This window comes from Pelophylax lessonae, assembly GCF_965119305.1.
Source record: "Pelophylax lessonae genome assembly, chromosome: 4".
Lineage (NCBI taxonomy): Eukaryota > Metazoa > Chordata > Amphibia > Anura > Ranidae > Pelophylax > Pelophylax lessonae.
Window position 1 is genome coordinate 328,518,594 of NC_138771.1, and position 22,920 is coordinate 328,541,513.

General features: G+C 44.3%; 1 protein-coding gene across 1 annotated transcript in view; it reads left to right on the top strand.

Moving 5' to 3' along the window:
* The first annotated feature begins 19,973 nt into the window (after positions 1–19,973).
* SH3TC2 (SH3 domain and tetratricopeptide repeats 2) overlaps positions 19,974–22,920 on the top strand; it is a 181,785-nt gene continuing 178,838 nt past the window's right edge. The window contains exon 1 of the mRNA XM_082254470.1: positions 19,974–20,081. The gene's annotated coding sequence lies outside the window, so the exon portion shown is untranslated. The remainder of the gene's footprint in view (positions 20,082–22,920) is intronic.

The window sequence follows — 22,920 nt, forward strand, 5'->3', positions numbered from 1 at the left end:
GACAATCTGACTCTCTAATGGCACTTTTCCACTGCATGGAACCGAACGGTTCGACTCGCTTTTGTGCTTTTCCACTGCTGGTACAGCATGGTATAGTGTAGGAACGGTTCGGTACGGTACGGTAAGGCGGCGCTTTTCCACTGCATGGAACCGAACGGTACAGCTCTCAAAAACATTACCATCTCGATTGTGGTTCCAACAGGTACCATACCCAGTACCATATCCCACAATCCTTTGCATGCAGTCACTACTAGCCACTGATTGGTCAGAGAATCCCACCCACCCCGTTGTTATCCCACCCACTTAACTTTAGTACTACTTTAGTGGAAAAGCAAACCATACCGCACCGTACCGAACCGTTCCAACACCGTACCATGCGGTACCAGCAGTGGAAAAGCAAACCGGGCCAAGCAGGGCCGAGTAGAGCCGAGCCGGTACTTGCAGTGGAAAAGTGCCATAAGATGCTCTTTTTATACCCAGTCATACTACTGACCTGTTCCCAGCTAACCTAATTAGTTGTAAAATGTTCTTCCAGCTCTTCCTTATTAATACCACTTACTTTGCCAGCTTCTTATTGCCCTGTCCCAACTTTTTTGAGACATGTTGCTGCTATCAAATTCAAAATGACCTAATATTTTTTCCAGAAAATGGTACATTTTCCTCAGTTTACAAATTTGATGTTTTTATTTTCTATTGTGAATAAAATATAGTTTGACATGAATCGCAAATCATTACATTCTGTTTATATATATATATATATATATATATATATATATATATATATACAGTATACACACACACACACACACACACACACACAAAATGGTAAGTCAGCGCTTAATTTTATTTCTATATTACATGGGTGGTAATTTCCGTGCAGTCTTTTGAAAAGGAATGTAAGAATAGTAAATCATTTATGCTTCTTTTATATTTATGTGTCAAGTTTATGTTTAACTACATTATAAAGTTCATACTTTTAAGGATGGCTGAAAAGGACCAGAGCCAAATGTCCCTGCTGAATTGCTGTACTTCACAATGGGTTGAGATAGGAGGAAGGGTCAGAGTACAGAGTGCAAGCGTCTTATCATCACCAGCTCTTGAATAAACAATATTTACTACTTGTTTTACTAAACAGTAAAGGTGGCCATAGATAGAGCGAAATGTGGCTGGTTCAGTAGGGACTTGCCGAATTTCGATCTGTGTGGCCACTGCAGTTGAACAGAAGTTGATCTACTGATCAGCTTCTGTTTAATCACCCTGTTGGATAAAAGCCGCTCGATCAGCGACTGCAACCAATGGCTACAGTGCTGATCTGTGTATTCTGACAGTGGGGGAGTCTCCTCGCCATCAAAATACAATAAATCAGCTGGGAGGATTCCCCCATCTACCTCAAATGTGTGGATGGGGCAATCGGTTAATTTTTTTTTCATTCAGCCCACCAGTTGAACAAAAATAATTGAACCATGTATCTGAAAATCTGAACTAAAACACTATTATCACTTATCTATCACGTGACAGCTTGATTGATGGAAAGTTTAATACTGGCCATGCACTGTTTGAATTTCTGACAATATTTGATTAACTTGCCAAAATGTGCTTGGGGGGTGGCCCTGGCAGGTGCCTTCTGTCAAATATTGCTGGATTGAAAAAAATTGAAGGAACCATGTGGATAATAGTTGGCCAAACAGCACTGCTATCGAATGAGATGCAGGCCATGTTAAAACTATGTTAATAGTCTTGCTGGAAGAGAAAAGTGAAGATTATTGAGAGAAATTAAACAATAACATTTTCTGGACAAACTGCTATTACAGGTCCTCTTCAGTGCATGTCTCAACACCTTGTCACTTGATGATAAGGAGGATTTGAGTTTAGAAAGGCCAGTTCTCTCCTTCATGTGAAGAGGTGTCTCAATCCTTACATATGGCCAGCACTGAAGACAGCCTGGAGCAGCATTTTCTCCAAGGAGAATAAATTCTGTGTTTCAGCCTTGTCCCTTGCGGACAAAGATTTCTCCAGCTTCTGTAAAATGTTTGATGATATTATGTACTGATGATAATTTAAGTCTCTGCAATTTTACATTGAGGAACACTATTGTGAAATTGTTCAACAATTTTTAAACACAGCTTTTCACAGATTGGCGAACCTCTGCCCATCTTTACTTCTGAGATCCTCTGACTTTCTAAGAGGCTCTTTTTATACCCAATCATATTACTAACCTGTTCCCAACTAACCTAATTAGTTGCAAAATGTTCTTCCAGCTCTTCTTTGTTAATACCACTTACGTTGCCAGCTTCTTGTTGCCCTGTCCCAACTTTTTTGAGACATGTTGCTGCCATCAATTTCAAAATGACCTAATATTTTAGGTCATTTTGAAATTGATGGCACATGTCTCAATCCTTACATATGGCCAGCACTGAAGACAGCCTGAAACAGCATTCTCTCCAAGGAGAGTAGGAATTTAAGCTATTATTTTCTTCTTTTTTCCATCTCCAGCAGACTGCTAACATAGCCTAAAGCATATTTAACCACTTATAAAATTAATATATTGCAGCTTACATGGCTGCATTAGTTGTCTTTTTTTAGGTTTTATTCCTGTTTTTTCATCTGGTAATAATCATGCAAATAACACACTTTCATTCCCTGGGTGGCTATCCTCTCTCATCCACTGTATCTTTGGAGGAAGCAATGATTGTCACCCTGGATGGACTACAAACATTGTAAAGAAAATGAAAAGAGGGCACACCAACCTTGCACATTAGCCAGGTGGTATTGGTAGAAAAATAAAGGAAATATACTCACAAACAAATCAGTCATGAAAGCATTTCAAAGTACACAATGGACTCAAAGCAACCAGGCCACTGGGACCATGTCCAGCACACCAGGGGACCTTCCAGATGACAGACATTTTGAGGGGAGATCCCCTCTTCCTAGATCTGTGATGTTGCATTGACACATTTAATATAACAAGTAAGACTCCTTACATGGTCTCAAGACCACCCCCATTGGTGGGTGGGAGTGGGAATGGTAGACGGGCAGGCCATATCTCTAAGCAATAAAATGACAATGATACTAATACTGACAAACCATATTAATGAAAATGAAATAAAGTAAATGCATTATTTACATCAAGCCAAGTAATCAGAAACAGCTGCCATAAATTAAACAACTCCTACTAAAGGTGTAGCCCCTGCACATGTGCACCTCAAAAAAAAAAAAAGTTCACGGTGGCCTGGTTGTTTTGTGTCCATTGTGGACTTTGAAATGCTTTCATGACTGATTTGTTTGTGAGTATATTTCCTTTATTTTTATACCGATAAATACCACATGGGTAATGCGCAAGCTTGGTGCGCCCTCTTTTCATTTTCTTTACGGTGTTTCCATTGGGTGTTCCCCTACCCTTGGAGGGTAGCAAGGTCTGTGCAATTACCCGGAGCCTGAGAGATCCCAGGCAAAATCCACCACTGGCAAACTTTGCTGCTCCCTTTTCATAGCTATGCTGCATACGGTTCGGTGCGGCCACATGATCAAGAATGTGACTCCATCAGGGAGTGCTTGACAAGACTAAATTCACAGAGCTGTTGTGTCACCCACCAGGTTCTATTGCCCCTCCATTGTCGACTCTCTCTCCATCCCCTGCAGCAGCCGTTTGCTGACACAGGGGAGATGCAGCTTCTCAATAACATGACCGCACTGAAGCTGATCAAAAAAATAGAATTTACACTGATGTCTTTTATGAATGGTATGTCTCATAGGTATATGGAGGGGAGAGGCAATATTTTTAAGCAGAAATACATTAACCTTCACTTCAACTTTTAAAGTGTTTTTCATGTATAAAATGTTACTTTTTAAAAATCTGTTAGGCCCCTTTCTGACTTGCAGAGTCCGTCAGCGGATCTGCCTGCTCAGTGGGGATCTCTCTGCTAATCTCCACTGACCAGGAGGATGACAGGTCCGTGTTCGCTCCACTGGACAGTAATAAACTGCCATTGCTTCACTACATGGTGCTTCACTTTCTTTACTGGGTTCACACACACAGGAGCGGTGGGGGAAATTGCATTCGATTCGGACAGGAATCGCACCGCACTCCTGTTCATATCGCATGCAATTCTTTGCAGGGCGGTTTGCGCCCACTCATTAGTTTCGGTATTAGGAGAATTTTCATGATTACGAGTACTTGTAAAAATACTTGTTATTGGCACTGATACCCGTATGGGTGCATTCCTAATTTAAACAATTGCATGTTATGCAGTTTGTTATGGGTTTTTCACATGTTTCTTTTGCAGATTCTTGGTTTGGCTTCTCAAAGTTAGTATCCATTATTACTAGTTGTTGTTTTAATTTTACAGCAGCTAATCATTCATAATTAGAAGGTTAGCGTTATGGATTTTCAGGATGACTAGGCTGGGGGCATGGAGGCATTTGCCCCAGGGGCCAGTAATAATAATTTATGTTGGGCTGGTGGCCCTGAGTAGATATTTTTTACAATCTAACCTTAATCAACCAATCGAGGCTCCATCTCTACAAATACAGAAAATAGAGGCATGTGTGAAACAAACAACAGCTATGTGTACTTAGACAATTGTGTCGCTAATGGTAATGTTGTCAACTAATTGGATGTTGTTCTGCTAGCTGCTGTTTTCCACAAGGGTACTTATGTTCAATTCAGAGTATGTAAATGAAGTATTGGAAAAATATATGTATTTGTATGTGTGTGTATGTGTATATATATATATATAAACAGTATCTCACAAAAGTGAGTACACCCCTCACATTTTTGTGAATATTTAATTATATCTTTCATGTGAAAATACTGAAGAAATGACACTTTGCTACAATGTAAAGTAGTGAGTGTACATCTTGTATAACAGTGTAAATTTGCTGTCCCCTCAAAATAACTCAACACACAGCCATTAATTTCTAAACTGCTGGCAACAAAAGTAAGTACATCCCTAGGTGAACATGTCCAACTTGGGCTAAAAGTGTCAATATTTTATGTGACCACCATTATTTTGCAGCACTGCCTTAACCCTCTTGGGCATGTAGTTCACCAGAGCTTCACAGGTTGACACTGGAATCCTCTTCCACTCCTCCATGACAACATCACAGAGCTGGTGGATGTTAGAGACCTTGCACTCCTCCAACTTCCGTTTGAGGATGCCCCACAGATGCTCAATAAGGGTTTAGGTCTGTAGACATGCTTGGCCAGTCCATTACCTTTACCCTCAGCTTCTTTAGCAAAGCAGTGGTCGTCTTGGAGGTGTGTTTGGGGTCGTTATGTTGGAATACTGCCCTGAGGTCCAGTCTCTGAAGGGAGAGGATTGTGCTCTGCTTCAGTATGTCACAGTACATGTTGGCGTTCATGATTCCATCAATGAACTGACAGAATAAACAAAAAGAAAGCAGCGCCAGCTTAGTGAAGCATAAGGTTTATTAATACAAAAAAACACGTAGTGACTTACTCTTAGGTAAGTAAAGGCCGGTACAGTAGGTGAATGGGATCATCCATCTTCTTCTCCTGGAAAGCAGGGATGCGGGGTGCCGGTGGTGCGTGGAAGCTGTTGTCTGGCAGCCTGTCTGATGGTGCTGTGGTGGTGGAGGACTCTCAGTGGGGCTCCACTTCCTGCTTCCGGTCAGCCCAACATCACTTCCTGTGAGGCGGAGGGAAAGATGGGCATTGCTAGCTTTCAGGGCATGAGCGTTCCTTCATTAGCACTGCCTAATGAATATATATATATATATAATATATTTTTATATATATATATTGTTTTGTTTTTTCCATTTGCCAGGAGCTTTGGCTTTTGCTGCATGTTTTAGTCAGCCATTGCACTGTTTTTGGTCTCAGTGGGCTGGTCCTTTGCTCTGACTCCTCATGTCATGTATGAGTTTAAATTCAATGGACAGAACTTGTGTGATTTGGCTACAGGGATGAAGGGGTTACCTTCAAAACACATTAGTAAGTGTGAAGTCCACTGCACTCTGGAGTGTGCCAAGTCTAGGACTACTGGGCTATAGAGGAGTAGATCAGTGAGCGATTTTAATTCACATGCTTGTGTGTACTATTCTTGTGGATCTTAAATAAATGCTGTGGAATAATGCACTAGTGGTGCACTCTCTTTTGTTTGTTTCATGTAATAACCCTATTCAGTGCAGGACCCGCAGCCAATGCTGGGCAATAAAGTGTATAGCTACCTGTTTCCTGTTCAGACCTGAGATTAGAGGACCTGGCAGAAGGAAGTCTTCCAGCACCAATTTACTTTGCAACTATAAGATGTCCTGTGAATAAATGACAAAAAAACGAAAAGGAAACTAGTGGTGGAAGATGTGAAAAAGTGTGTGTTACAATAATCCATATCTTTAGGAACACTCACCTTTCAATATGCATCCAGAAATGAGGCACCATGGCTCACTATGCTTGGTAAACTTTTTTAGTCGACAGCAGTTTGCCCTTACCATTAAATTACTATTTTGTTTTTGTCTCTGCCTATCAGGCCAAGGGATCCTAGTTCTCCCCTAGGCAAAACTGCATTCCTTATGATTAGTTCATTGCTTATTTTTGGCTCTATCTCTTTTGTCTCAAACCTTTTACATAATGAAGTAATCCTGTGCATAATGAACGTTGCCACTGCTAATGTAGCCAAAAAGTTTGCCAAAAGTTTTTCTACATTAGTAATTGAGGGTGGGTTCACACTCACGCAAATTGGTTGCGGGTTTCCCTGCATCCAATTCGCATGGCAGGAGAATGACTTGCTCTCAATGGAGCTGGTTCACACCTCTCCGGGACCGCTGTGGAGCGGTTTGCAGAAGAGTTCTATGCGCCTTCTGGTCCATTTCAGATCCAAATCCAGCCAAAAACCCAGGCCTGATTTGTCCCTGAAATGGAGAAAAGGGACGCACCGGACCCCTGCTGTGAGCCACTTCGCTCAGCTGTGTGAACCCAGCCTATGGGGACACATGTGCAGGCTCGCTTCCTAGCTTGCCCTGGGTGTCCACTAACACACAGAGCATGGCTCGGTCCCGTGGTATACACTGGCTATGTATAACAGCAGCAGAAGCTACCGCTGCCCCTCTGACCAATGGGGAGAGAGAGAGCTTTTGCTCCCATGCACATCTTTGGATAGAGATCAGGGTCCAGTAAGAATAAAGGGTGGGGGGGGGGAAGAGCAGCCTGCAGAAAGTTTTTTACCTCAATGCATTAGGGTAAAAACTCTTGTACCATTAGAACTACTTTAAGGACATGTTCCATGTTGGTATTAGTCCTTGGCTGATAACGGTGAAAAAGCTACTTTACCCCCGCATGTAATAGCAGGGGGGCTTGGAAAGTTGGCACCTCTCTTATGTGGCCCCTGGATAAACCGATAGGTTAGCACTGAAATAAATGAGTCCTATTACTGTGGTTAGAAAATAGCCTCAGACAAACCAATAATGATCACCATCTGACCACATTATCCAGTACAGACTCGGCGGGGATCCTATCATTCCATACTATGAGTAGATAATTATTTGGCATTATAAACTTTGGGTTCACACAACCTGAAATCGTCCGATGGTCACTTTAATGTAGCATTAAACATAAGCTCTGTCGTATTTACTACTTTATTAACTATGTTCTAATAATACAATGTAAATTGAGGTGCTGACAGTCAGTATGGACCCCTGGACGGGCAACATAACTGAACCTCTGAATTGTTTAAACTGCTTTTAAATGTTTGCTAATACTTCTTAATAAAACTGTGTCAACCAGTGGCGGCTGGTGCTCAAAATTTTTGGGGGGGCGCAAAAAGAAAAATGTAATCGGTATTGCTTCGCGTCAAAAAACGCAGTAAAAAATTGCGTGACTTTGAAGTCATGGTACAGGCATGGCATAGGTGATGGTACAGGCATGGCACAAGTGATGGTACAGGAGATGGTATAGGCATGGCACAGATATGGTATAGGCATGTCACGGGTCATGGTACAGGAGATGGTATATGCCCCCTTTCAATGCAGAGACCAGTGTACATGCCCCCTTCAATGCAGAGTTCAGCGTGCGTGCCCCCTTCAATGCAATGAACATTGTGCTGTGCCCCCTTCAATGCAATGAACATTGTGCTGTGCCCCCTTCAATGCAATGAACACTGTGCTATGCCCCCTTCAATGCAATAAACACTGTGCTGTGCCCCCCCAATGCAGAGTTCAGCGTGCATGCCCCCTTCAATACAACTGTGCTGTGCCCCCTTCAATGCAATGAACAATGTGCTGTGCCCCCTTCAATGTAATGAACAATGTGCTGTGCCCCCTTCAATGCAATAAACACTGTGCTGTGCCCCCCTCAGTGCAATAAACACTGTGCTGTGCCCCCTTCAGTGCAATAAACACTGTGCTGTGCCCCCTTCAATGCAATAAACACTGTGCTGTGCCCCCCCAATGCAGAGTTCAGCGTGCATGCCCCCTTCAATACAACTGTGCTGTGCCCCCTTCAATGCAATGAACAATGTGCTGTGCCCCCTTCAATGCAATAAACACTGTGCTGTGCCCCCTTCAATGCAATAAACACTGTGCTGTGCCCCCTTCAATGCAATGAACACTGTGCTGTGCCCCCACAATGCAGAGTTAGCGTGCATGCCCCCTTCAATGCAACTGTGCTGTGCCCCCTTCAATGCAATGAACAATGTGCTGTGCCCCCTTCAATGCAATAAACACTGTGCTGTGCCCCCTTCAATGCAATAAACACTGTGCTGTGCCCCCTTCAATGCAATAAACACTGTTCTGTGCCCCCTTCAATGCAATAAACACTGTTCTGTGCCCCCTTCAATGCAATGAACACTGTGCTGTGCCCCAACAATGCAGAGTTCAGCGTGCATGCCCCCTTCAATGCAATAAACACTGTGCTGTGCCCCCTTCAATGCAATAAACACTGTTCTGTGCCCCCTTCAATGCAATTAACACTGTGATATGCCCCCTTCAATGCAATTAACACTGTGCTGTGCCCCCTTCAATGCAATAAACACTGTGCTGTGCCCCCTTCAATGCAATAAACACTGTGCTGTGCCCCCTTCAATGCAATAAACACTGTGCTGTGCCCCCTTCAATGCAATAAACACTGTTCTGTGCCCCCCTTCAATGCAATTAACACTGTGATATGCCCCCTTCAATGCAATTAACACTGTGCTGTGCCCCCTTCAATGCAATAAACACTGTGCTGTGCCCCCTTCAATGCAATAAACACTGTGCTGTGCCCCCTTCAATGCAATAAACACTGTGCTGTGCCCCCACAATGCAATAAACACTGTGCTATGCCCCCTTCAATGCAATAAACACTGTGCTGTGCCCCCTTCAATGCAATAAACACTGTGCTGTGCCCCCACAATGCAGAGTTCAGCGTGCATGCCCCCTTCAATGCAACTGTGCTGTGCCCCCACAATGCAATAAACACTGTGCTATGCCCCCTTCAATGCAATAAACACTGTGCTGTGCCCCCTTCAATGCAATAAACACTGTGCTGTGCCCCCTTCAATGCAATAAACACTGTGCTGTGCCCCCTTCAATGCAATGAACACTGTGCTGTGCCCCCACAATGCAGAGTTAGCGTGCATGCCCCCTTCAATGCAACTGTGCTGTGCCCCCTTCAATGCAATGAACAATGTGCTGTGCCCCCTTCAATGCAACTGTGCTGTGCCCCCTTCAATGCAATGAACAATGTGCTGTGCCCCCTTCAATGCAATAAACACTGTGCTGTGCCCCCACAATGCAGAGTTCAGCGTGTGTGCCCCCTTCAATGCAACTGTGCTGTGCCCCCTTCAATGCAATGAACAATGTGCTGTGCCCCCTTCAATGCAACTGTGCTGTGCCCCCTTCAATGCAATGAACACTGTGCTGTGCCCCCTTCAATGCAATAAACACTGTTCTGTGCCCCCTTCAATGCAATGAACACTGTGCTGTGCCCCAACAATGCAGAGTTCAGCGTGCATGCCCCCTTCAATGCAATAAACACTGTGCTGTGCCCCCTTCAATGCAATAAACACTGTGCTGTGCCCCCTTCAATGCAATAAACACTGTGCTGTGCCCCCTTCAATGCAATAAACACTGTGCTGTGCCCCCTTCAATGCAATAAACACTGTGCTGTGCCCCCTTCAATGCAATGAACACTGTGCTATGCCCCCTTCAATGCAATAAACACTGTGCTGTGCCCCCTTCAATGCAATAAACACTGTGCTGTGCCCCCTTCAATGCAATGAACACTGTGCTGTGCCCCCACAATGCAATAAACACTGTGCTATGCCCCCTTCAATGCAATAAACACTGTGCTGTGCCCCCCTTCAATGCAATAAACACTGTGCTGTGCCCCCACAATGCAGAGTTCAGCGTGCATGCCCCCTTCAATGCAACTGTGCTGTGCCCCCTTAAATGCAATAAACACTGTGCTGTGCCCCCTTCAATGCAATAAACACTGTGCTGTGCCCCCTTCAATGCAATGAACACTGTGCTGTGCCCCCACAATGCAGAATTCAGCGTGCATGCCCCCTTCAATGCAACTGTGCTGTGCCCCCTTCAATGCAACTGTGCTGTGCCCCCTTCAATGCAACTGTGCTGTGCCCCCTTCAATGCAATGAACACCGTGCTGTGCCCCCTTCAATGCAATAAACACTGTGCTGTGCCCCCTTCAATGTAATAAACACTGTTCTGTGCCCCCACAATGCAGAGTTCAGCGTGCGTGCCCCCTTCAATGCAACTGTTCCGTGCCCCCATCAATGCAGAGTTAAGCGTGCGAGCCCCTTTCAATGCAGAGCGCCACAGCATTGTCCCCAATCACTGCAGAGCGCCACAGTATTGTACCCCAATCACTGCAGAGTGCCACAGCATTGTCCCCCAATGGTTGCAGAGCGCCACAGCATTGTCCCCCAATGATTGCAGAGTGCCACAGCATTGTCCCCCAATGATTGCAGAGTGCCACAGCATTGTCCCCCAATGATTGCAGAGTGCCACAGCATTGTCCCCCAATGGTTGCAGAGCGCCACAGCATTGTCCCCCAATGATTGCAGAGTGCCACAGCATTGTCCCCCAATGGTTGCAGAGCGCCACAGCATTGTCCCCCAATGATTGCAGAGTGCCACAGCATTGTCCCCCAATGGTTGCAGAGCGCCACAGCATTGTCCCCCAATGATTGCAGAGCGCCACAGCATTGTCCCCCAATGATTGCAGAGCGCCACAGCATTGTCCCCCAATGATTGCAGAGCGCCACAACATTGTCCCCCAATTATTGCAGAGCGCCCACAGCATTGTCCCCCAGTTATTGCAAAGCGCCACAGCATTGTCCCCCAATGATTGCAGAGCGCCACAGCATTGTCCCCCAATTATTGCAGAGCGCCACAGCATTGTACCCCAATGATTGCAGAGCGCCACAGCTTTGTCCCCCAATGATTGCAGAGTGCCAGAATTGTCCCCCAATGATTGCAAAGCGCCACAGCATTGTCCCCCAATGATTGCAGAGCGCCACAGCATTGTCCCCCAATGATTGCAGAGCGCCACAACATTGTCCCCCAATGATTGCAGAGTGCCAGCATTGTCCCCCAATTATTGCAGAGCGCCACAGCATTGTACCCCAATGATTGCAGAGTGCCACAGCATTGTACCCCAATGATTGCAGAGTGCCACAGCATTGTACCCCAATGATTGCAGAGCGCCACAGCATTGTCCCCCAATGATTGCAGAGCGCCACAGCATTGTCCCCCAATGATTGCAGAGCGCCACAGCATTGTCCCCCAATGATTGCAGAGCGCCACAACATTGTCCCCCAATTATTGCAGAGCGCCCACAGCATTGTCCCCCAGTTATTGCAAAGCGCCACAGCATTGTCCCCCAATGATTGCAGAGCGCCACAGCATTGTCCCCCAATTATTGCAGAGCGCCACAGCATTGTACCCCAATGATTGCAGAGCGCCACAGCTTTGTCCCCCAATGATTGCAGAGTGCCAGCATTGTCCCCCAATGATTGCAGAGCGCCACAGCATTGTCCCCCAATGATTGCAGAGCGCCACAACATTGTCCCCCAATGATTGCAGAGTGCCAGCATTGTCCCCCAATTATTGCAGAGCGCCACAGCATTGTACCCCAATGATTGCAGAGTGCCACAGCATTGTCCCCCAATGATTGCAGAGTGCCAGCATTGTCCCCCAATGATTGCAGAGTGCCACAGCATTGTCCCCCAATTATTGCAGAGTGCCACAGCATTGTACCCCAATGATTGCAGAGTGCCACAGCATTGTACCCCAATTATTGCAGAGCGCCACAGCATTGTCCCCCAATGATTGCAGAGCGCCACAGCATTGTCCCCCAATGATTGCAGAGCGCCACAACATTGTCCCCCAATGATTGCAGAGTGCCAGCATTGTCCCCCAATGATTGCAGAGCGCCACAACATTGTCCCCCAATGATTGCAGAGTGCCACAGCATTGTCCCCCAATTATTGCAGAGCGCCACAGCATTGTCCCCCAATTATTGCAGAGCGCCACAGCATTGTACCCCAATTTTTGCAGAGCGCCACAGCATTGTCCCCCAATGATTGCAGAGCGCCACAGCATTGTCCCCCAATGATTGCAGAGTGCCACAGCATTGTACCCCAATTATTGCAGAGCGCCACAGCATTGTCCCCCAATGATTGCAGAGTGCCACAGCATTGTACCCCAATGATTGCAGAGTGCCACAGCATTGTCCCCCAATTATTGCAGAGTGCCACAGCTTTGTCCCCCAATGATTGCAGAGTGCCACAGCTTTGTCCCCCAATGATTGCAGAGTGCCACAGCATTGTCCCCCAATGATTGCAGAGTGCCAGCATTGTACCCCAATTATTGCAGAGTGCCAGCATTGTACCCCAATGATTGCAGAGCGCCACAGCTCACTTACCGGTGGTGATCGAGTCTTCTCTTCCAGTCCAGATGACCTCCACTCCTCTGGAGACGCTGCGCGGCTGCGGCCTGGTGAGGTGACGGCCTGGTCGGGTCGTCCGTCTCTCTGAAGCCGATTCCGGTGTCCGGTCTGCTCTCCGAGTCTCCGCTGACTCTGAGTCCGCTCCGCTCTGCTGTGCCCATCCGTCCACCGCACTGACTCGTGACTGACGTACGCGACGTCAGCGGGGTCACGGGTCAGCATCGGATGTCCTGGATGATGATTGGTCCAGGCTGGAGACTGGACCAATCACAGCCAGGACATTCCGAAAGTGGGGGTTTCCTAGCGCTGTACCCTGCGCCCAGGTTACGCCCCAGAAGGCAGCCAATCGGCGCCTCTTCTGGGTCGTAAACCCCACCCCCCCCACAGCCTCCACATAGGCCGGCGAACACAATTTTTTTTTTTTTGAAAACTTTATCGATTTTTTGTAATTTTTTTTTTTTTAATTTTTTTTTCTTTTCTTTTTTTAGGGGGGGGGGGGCGCGGCGCCCTGGCGCCCCCTATGCACAGGCCGCCACTGGTGTCAACAATATCATTTGTGTTGTAAATATCGCACATACTTTACCAAAGCGATGATGTTTTACAAATCCTTATCATAACTCTAGCTTGTAACCTAAACTAATAAAACTGTAATTAGCTAATAAAAGGTTGTCACCCTCACTCACACCGAAGATTAATTGTTTTAAACGTGATAATCTGCCTTTCCTCACCCTTTTTCATTTCTAGCACATGTGCACTTCAGTGGAGCTGGAATAGCTCCAAGGGTTGATTCTTTACTTCCCTCAGTCTGAGTGCTAAAGTACATGGTATTACAGATGGTTGATAACAAAAAAATGCAGGTACTTGAAGTGTTACTAAACCCACAACAGTAAAATCAGTCTGCATATGCAGTAAAGAATGCTTGTTATATTCACTGTGGAACCTAAGGGGTTAATCCTCCACATTGTGTAAAAGGGCTGTTTCAGCCTGTCTTCTCTGATCCTTCCTTTCTTCCACAGTCCCTAATCCATCTCCTGATAAGACAGGGCCTTTGGAGTCACTCTGCACATGCTCAGTTTGGTGTGTATTGCTAGAGAGTTTTTTTTTTTTTTGCTTTTTTTTTGGGGGGGGGGGGGGGGGTTCATGTCATCAGCACAGGGCCAATCAACACTGTCCAGACAGAGTGTCAGTCAGGGGTCATGCAGCCTCATAGGACAGTCATAATAGAGTGAAATCTCATTTACAAGCTTTAACCAGATACTGATAGAAGTCGCAAGGCTGCTATATTCTGCTGATAAGAAAAGGTATTTAGCAGTTTGTATTTACTAAAACAATTGCATTTCAGTGTTCTGTGTGAGACCAGATAAAGTGAATGCAGGATCCTGGGTTTAGTAACAGTTTAAAAGAGTACATTACTCTTATAATTGTTTTTACATGCTAGGAGTTTGCTTTAAAGATACTCTCTCATTTTGTCTAAAGTTTCTACTTTAGTTTAAAGCCTCAGCCATGGCCACCACAATAAACCCACTGTAGGCTGGAGTTGGAACTTAAAAGGGAGCAGTGATGTCACCCCCTCCATGTAACAGCACTTGGGTCTAGCCATAGGCTACAGTTCTGCCTCATGCAAGGAAGTCACATGCTCCCCATCCCCAGAAGCACTGGGTATTTTGGGGGGTAGCTATGGAAGCAAGAGTAGGAGTGCTAAAATAATGAGCATAAGGTAGTTGGGTGGACTTTAAGCAGACCCCGTTGCTTTTACTTGAATGGGCAGGCTCAATTAAGCCATCCATAGAGATAAGAAAGGCTTGTAAATCATATTTTGTAAACAAAATTGTTCCATAAATACTACTGACCATTTTCTCCTTCAAAAAGACTGCAAGATCAATAAGTACACATGCGAATTGTGTTTAGACACTCGAAACAATGGTTTCTCTGACAGCTAATTTTTCAAATAAAGTGGTCAATGCATGCCAGCCGAGGACAAGGGGATTCTGAGGGCCACCAGCAACCATGCACTTGCCACAGTTCAAAGTCATAGTGCCTGCCCTTACCTAGAATATTTGCCAATAGTTTTAGGGCAGGTTAGCTTTTTATTGAAGGCATGTATGTGTGATTCCAAAATATCGGCAGCTGCTGTCCATCCACTGCTATTACACCTCAAAAAAATACAATTATAATAATTTAGCGCTTGTCAATAAAACATATAAACATAATGTGCTCAAAAAAGTATATAAAAAAAACATATACAAAGACTTTCAAAAGTTCTTATATAAAGTGCTCAAGTGCTCCATACTCCATCCATTAATGAGGTGCTGAAGTGCTTCATGTAAACTCGCTGTGAAGTGTGCCACACTCCCCTCTCATATTCCCACTCACCAGAGAGAATGGACCCACAGCTTTTCAGTCTGGGGGTCAACCAAACTTGTATCTGGTGTTGTGGATATCAGGCCTCTTGGCGTTAAGATTAGGTCTCACCAATAATACTCTTGGGGCAGTTTTAACCAGTTCCTTACCGGGCCATTGTAAAATGACGCTGGCAGGAACACTTCGTCGTTCCGGGCGAACGTCATATGACGTCCGCCCCGGATTCGCTGCTCTCCCGCCCCCCCCGGGGGCGCGCAGCACGGCGATCGGGGATGCGGCATGTCCGTCGGGACACAGCCAATCCCCGATCGGTGTAAAGAGCCATTAAAAAAATGGCTCTTTACCATGTGACCGGCTGTGTTCAATCACAGCCGGCCACATGCACTTCCCTCGTGCACGCCACTCGCACGCGCCCCCAGGGGCGCGCAGAGCGGCGATCGGAGATGGAGCATGTCACTCTGATACAGTCCATCCCTGATCAGGGTAAAGAGCCAATGAAATTGGCTCTTCACCACGTGACCGGTTGTGTCCATTCACTGTAGGTCACAGAATGTCAACAGAGACAACGTTAACTAGCTGTTACCGTGCTCTCCTCCTCACACACTGATCCTGTGTGAGGAGGAGATTGCGGTAACAGCTAGTTACCGATTATAGTTCACCCTAAAACACACTGATTGCCTCCCCCCCCCCAATACAGAGGACCTGTCACTAGCCCATCAAAGTACCTGTCACTAGCCCATCAAAGTAACTGTCACCAGCCCATCAGAGTACCAGAGTACCTGTCACCAGCCCATCAGGTGCTCTGATGACAGGTACTCGGGTACTCTGATGGGCTGGTGACAGGTACTTGGGTACTCTGATAGGCTGGTTACAGGTATTCGGGTACTCTGATGGGCTGGTGATGGGTATTTGAGTACTCTGATGACAGATACTTGGGTACTCTGATGACAGGTACTCGGGTACTCTGATGGGCTGGTGACAGGTACCCGGGTTCTCTGATGACAGGTACTCGGGTACTCTGATTACAGATACTCAGGTACTTTGAGTACCTGTCATTAGAGTACCCGAGTACTGTCATCAGAATACCTGAGTTCCTGTCATCAGAGTACCCGAGTACCTGTCACCAGCCCATCAGAGTACCTGAGTACCTCTCGGTATCCCATACAGAGTACCCGAGTACCTGTCTCCAGCCCAGAGTACCCGAGTACCTCTCTGCAACCCATCAGAGTACCCGAGAACATGTCATCAGCTTACCCAAGTACCTGTCACCAGCCCATCAGAGTACCAAAGTATATGTTATCAGAGTACCCAAGTACCTGTCAACAGCCCATCAGAGTACCCGAGTACCTGTCATCAGAGTACCCGAGTACCTTTCTCCAGCCCTTCAGAGTACCTATCTGCAGCCCATCAGAATACCTGAGTACCTGTCCCCAGCCCATCAGGCTTTCTGAGTTCCTATCTGCAGCTCAATAGAGTATCTGAGTACCTGTCTCCAGCCTATCAGAGTACCTAAATTACTCTCTGCAGCCCATCATAGTACCCGAGTACCTCTCTGTAGCCCATCAGAGTATCTGATTACCTGTCTCCAGCCCAGAGTACCCAAGTACCTGTCTCCAGCCCAGAGTACCCAAGTACCTGTCTCCAGCCCAGAGTGCCTGAGTACCTATCTGCAGCCCATCAGATTACCCTAGTACCTGTCTCTAGCCCATCAGAATACCCAAGTACCTCTCTGAAGCTCATCAGAGTACCCGAGTACCTTTCTGAAGCCGATCAGTGTACCTGAGTACATGTCTGCAGCCCATCAGAGTACCTGAGTACCTATCTGCAGCCCATGCCTCCTAGATTTTGTGTTGTGGTGTTTGATTTCCAAAATTGGGTCATTTTGTGGGGGTTTCCATTGTCCTGGTGTTCCAGGTCCTTCAAAAGTGTGATAGGTTGTAATGAAATTATATGTGTAATTTATGCTCCTAGAACACCTGACGGTGCTCCTTGCATGTTGGGCCTCTATATGTGGCTATGCTGTGACAGTCCCACACATGTGGTATCGCCATACTCAGGAGGAGTAGTAGAATGTATTTCGGGGTGTCATTTTTGCTATGCACATGCTATGTGTTAGAAATATCTTATAAATTGACAAATTTGTGTAAAAAAAAATATGTTTTCATTTTCTTTCCCCATTTTCCAAAAACTTGTGGAAAAAATTGACATGTTCAAAAGACTCATTATGCCTCATAGAATATAGGTTGGGGTGTTTGCTTTCCAAAATGGGGTCATTTTGTGGGTAATTCCATTGTCCTGGTGCTCCAGGGCCTTCAAAAGTGGGATAGGTCATTAGGAAATTATATGTGTAATTTATGCTCTTAGAACACCTGACGGTGCTCCTTAAATGTTGGGCCTCTGTGTGTGGCCAGGCTGTGTAAAAGTCTCACACATGTGGTATTGCCATACTCAGGAGGAGTAGCAGAATGTATTTTGGGGTGTAATTGCAAGTATGCATATACTGTGTGTGAGAAATAACTTGTTATTATGACAATTTTGTGTAAAAAGAAAAAAAAAATATTTCTTCATTTTCCCAAGAATTGTGGGAAAAAATTACAACTTCAAAAAACTCACCATGCCTCTTACTAAATTCCCTGGAATGTCTACTTTCCAAAAAGGGGTAATTTGGGGGGCATTTGTACTGTCCTGGCATTACAGGGCCTCAAGAAATGAGATAGGTCGTCGGTACATTAGGTGTGATCAATTTTCAATGATTGGCACCATAGCTTGTAGCCTCTATAACTTTCACACAGACTAAATAATAACCACTAGTTTGGGTTATTTTTACCAAAGATATGTAGTAGTATAAATTTTAGCTCAAATTTATGAAAAAAAAATTACTTATTTGCAAAATTTTATAATAGAAACTAAAACAAAATGTTTTTTTTTTTTCAAAATTTTGGCTCTTTTTTCCCTTATATCGCAAAAAATAAAAAACCCAGTGGTGATTAAATACTACCAAAATAAAGCTCTATTTGTGTGAAAAAAATTATGAAAAATTTGATTGGGTACAGCATTGCATGACTGAGTAATTATCATTCAAAATGTGAGAGCGCTGAAAGCTGAAAATTGGTCTGGAAGGGGTTGTAACTGCTCTGTATAGAAGTGGTTAATATCCTCCAGGCTTCTTGGCTTTGGGAATGAGGTGCTACAGCAACTCTCATAAACTGGATTGAAAATACAAGTATCAATGTTCTTCAGCTGTCAACTTAAGAATATTAAGATATCTGCCGGACTTGGAGGATCAGAACAGCTTGGAGACTTTATGACCTCATTCCCAAAGCCAGGAAGCCTGGAGGATGTTAAAACCAACTCAAGAGTATTATTGGTGAGACCCAATCTTAACGCCAAGAGTCCTGCTATCCACAACACCAGATACAAGTTTGGTTGACCCCCCAGACTGAAAAGCTGTGGGTCCATTCTCTCTGGTGAGTGGGGATACGAGAGGGGAGTGTGGCACACTTCACAGCATGTTTACATGAAGCACTTGAGCACCTTATTAATGGAGTTTGGAGCACTTGAGCACTTTATATGAGAACTTTTGAAAGAATTTGTATGTTTTTTATATATACTTTTTTGAGCACATTATGTTTATATGTTTTATTGGCAAGTGCTAAATTATTATAATTGTACGTATATGAACATTGTACCTTCTAATGCCTACCAGGAGACTTTGATGGATACTGAATGAAGAACTTAAAGTAGTTTTGAACCCTGAACTATTTTTCTTTTTCCCTCTAGATGACTTTTAATTATTTATTTATTTTAGGTATTTATATAGCGCCATCAATTATTTGCAACGCTTTACATACATTAGCCATTTTAATAGCTGCACTTTCAAATAAATGTATCTTATTTTGCTCCCAAACTTTTTTTTGCCTTTAAGTGAGGACCCCTGCTGCATAACTCTCTCTGATTTCCTGAAATTCTGGATGGGGAGTAAATGCTGTGCACATCACACATGTTTGTAGGAGCAAAACAAGCTGTCAATCTGGGAACTGGTGGGTTATAAGTGTCTGTGTCGGCTTTCATGTACAGCTGTGGAAGATTGCTCCAGGACAACCTAATACAGACATTCTAAAGATGAATTTGTTGTTAGAAGGATCTGCTTGTTCTTTTTTTTTTATAAATCAGGGCATCAAGGATTAAACAAAACAGCAATGAATCAAGTATGTGGTTTATACTTCTACATTTGTTTTAATAGTATATGGGTTTAAGAACGCATGCTGTGTTTGGCTTTCTCCAGTGTCCATCAAGCTTCCCATCAGTAAGACCCCATAACTCTCATGGCCCAGAATAAGTTCCCAGGGGCCCAAGGGCTAGATAAAAAAAAAAAACAAATGGCTATGAAAAAAAAGACAGGATAATTTCAAAATGACTATTTTGGCCTTGCCCACATCAATTAATTAATGTAAAAAGACTTTACTAAATGCCTCAATGAACTTTTAGCTGTGTAAACAGAAGACTAATTACAAAAGTACATTGTCATGCACATTAACCAAATGGATTGTAAAAATGACATTATGGGGGATATGGTCAGAGAGAATGGGGATCTGGGAAGCATTCAGGTCCCTGGTACAACGTGATAAGGAACTACTGAGACATTCCTTCCCTAGTGTGGGAGGGAGGGGTTGAGCGTTGCATACTCCCAGCTCACAAAACAGTACAGGCTCCACTTGGAAATATACACAGCCACACACCTAAATCCTGTCAAGACATTCCTTTGCCATGCTCAGTACTACACAAACAGCAGTGATCAGAGGAAGCAGTGGGGCCTGGTAAGCAGACACTGCACTATTTCTGTTTGCATTGGTATGATTTGTCTTGGCTATCCTGCATTTATTTAGAGAGTGGGTTCAAGGTTGGTGGAAGCACTTTGACATGTGTACACACCTTACTTTATCTCTAGCTGTCAGTGCCAGGACTATGCAAGCTATAGTGAGGAGATATTTATAGAACCAGCAAACGTGACATTGCTACTATTGCGGGAAGTTCCTTCAAGTAACATTGCATAGTTACTATGCATTTTATGAAAGAGTTTACTAACATAGGGTATAAATACTTGTTTATGTATTTTGTGTCTCTATTCCGAATGTTACTATAACTTTGCAAAATCAGATGATAAAAAGAGAGATTTGTTGATGGTCAACGATCAAAATCTTGTTTTCAAAACAAGTCATTGGCTATAGAAATGTGGTACAATGGGAAGGTTTGCCATTGCTATATAATTGGAACATTATTTAGCCCCCACTGTGATTCAAGAGAATTAGATATGTTGTAGTCTGTGCTTACTTCCAGTATGTAGTTGCATTGTGCACTATGGTCATCACCAAGGGTCTCCTAATTTCTGGCATTTAATTTAATGTTTACTAGACAAGAGACTTTTTTGTCTTTTGGAACAATCAGAAGCAAACTTATGTCATAAACCATGCTTTGGCATGCATATTGTTAATTATTAGCTAATGTTTTTCTGTGCTGTGACTTGTGATGTGCATGTTGTAAACAACACAGATTCTAAAGGCCCGTACACACGATAAGAAAATCTGAAGGGAAATTTCTCCAGACGACCGATCCGATCTGCCGATTTTCGGATTGTTAGTATGGTGCTTTCGACAGCCAACTCCGACTTTTCGGCTGACAAAATCCTGATGTGCAGGCTATAAATTTTTTGTTGTCCTTAATACAATGTCTGATTTTCGTCTCATTAGTACAGATTTCGACGGAAAAAAATCTTAAGAGCAAGACTAGGCATGCTCAGAGAGAAAGAACACATACAAAGCAATCCAACACATGACATCACTTCTGAAGTAGAATTCTGTCGTACGGGAAAATTTGCATGAAAATAACCTCTTCACTTTCCACATCAGACTAGCATGCCACAAAAAACGGACGACAGATCGTTCGATAATCTGATCGTGTGTACGGGGCTTTAAAGTTAGCCTTGGAATCTACTCTTTATCAAACTCCTTAGTCGCTATTAGCTTAAATCAGACCTCCACTTCCAAAGTGGATTTTCCTCCCTGCAAACCCCTCCTTCTCACATTATTAAAAGAAAAAAAAAATTGTAAACTTTTTGGTACCCTGGCCTGCCTTCATTTTCACCTAGGTGAGAATAACGTATCCTGAGCTTGCAGTCTCCTGGGATATCCCCGTAACATATCCCAGGAGGCTGGAGAGCTACCTAGTGGTGTGTTATTGGGGAATGTCTGTAAGAACCCAAAAATGATAGCCAGCCCGTAATGACGTAGGAAAGAAGATAGCAGTGTGGGACCCAGCCTGTGGAAGCAGAGCAATGGATTGCAGCAAGAACATGCTGAATTCGCTGGACAAGTGAATATGCTTTCTGAATGAACTGTAATGCACCACACAGTACTGAATATGCACTGAATGAGCCCTAAAAAGAAAATGAAATCTAGATTGTGGTATTTAGAGGCAACATGCTGACTTTTATATGCAAATCTTGGAGCATTGAACAGTTCAATTCACGGTTTGCAGCAAAATCATCTGCTTTGAGCTACAAGGAGCATTGTAACTCTTAAACTGGTCATTCACCCATTGATCTATTTTATTCAGTCTGTTGACTAAATGAAAGAAATCACAAGGATTCCTTTATCCTTTAGCATGGATGGACCTCTCTTCTGCTGTGGCTATTGTATCCTCTTAGAATACCCAATCAGAGCCTGCATCGGCTGATAATTTCCTACCCGGATCCTTTGATTATTAATCAAAGGATGTTTGGTGGAGTGGTGCCAATAGGGCCACCCATGGATCAAAATTTGACGAGTTCATTGGGAATCAGTGTATAGCTAGCTCTAGTAGCCTTTGCATCCACTTTCTCTTTTGTTCTGACACTGAATTTATCCACAGATGTCCCCTAATAGCCAAATGACACTAAAATAAAATACAAACCATCTAAATATTGTACTTAGGTGCCACCCTTAGTCTCTGCCATTATTGTTATAATCAGATGCAGCACCCTTCTAAATAGGTCGCTAGGTAAATTAATTTTTGGCTCCTTCTGCAATCAAGGGAGCAGTAATTGCTTGGTCTGGTATGTTCATGGTTTCAGGGGCTGGGAGTTTGATTGCTTCATCTTGCCTCAAAAAGACGCTTCTAGAGCTTAGGGATGGAGAATTTAAATAACCAGTCTGAATATTGATCAGGGCCTAGACAATCCCAGGGGAGGTGTGCTCAGGTGGCAGCTGGGGAAGCTGATAAATAGTCTGAAGCCGTGGAGAGATTGTCCTTCCCTATCTTCTCCAGCAAGGAGAGTTACCAGCCTCAGGGGGCTTTTGGTGTTCTGCAAGGTTTCAGTAGTTGTAGTGCTGGGACCTAGAAGCAGCCTGGATCTGACTGCAAGCTTTCTTGAAGGGATCTGGTCTGGAAAATAATTATTTCTCCCACTAAGTAGTGTTCAGGGGAAGCTGGAAAAAGGCAGCTATCCTGGGGACTTGTGAGTAGAGACCCAAAAAGTGATCTCCGTGACTGCGTAGTGTCCTGAAGATAGCACTGGGTACCAGCAAGTATACATTAGAACAAGGTAACCAGATGCCAGGGTGTTTTGCCCCTCATGGTCCTCAGCTGTAAGGGAATAGACTGCCTTAATCCCTCTCTTGT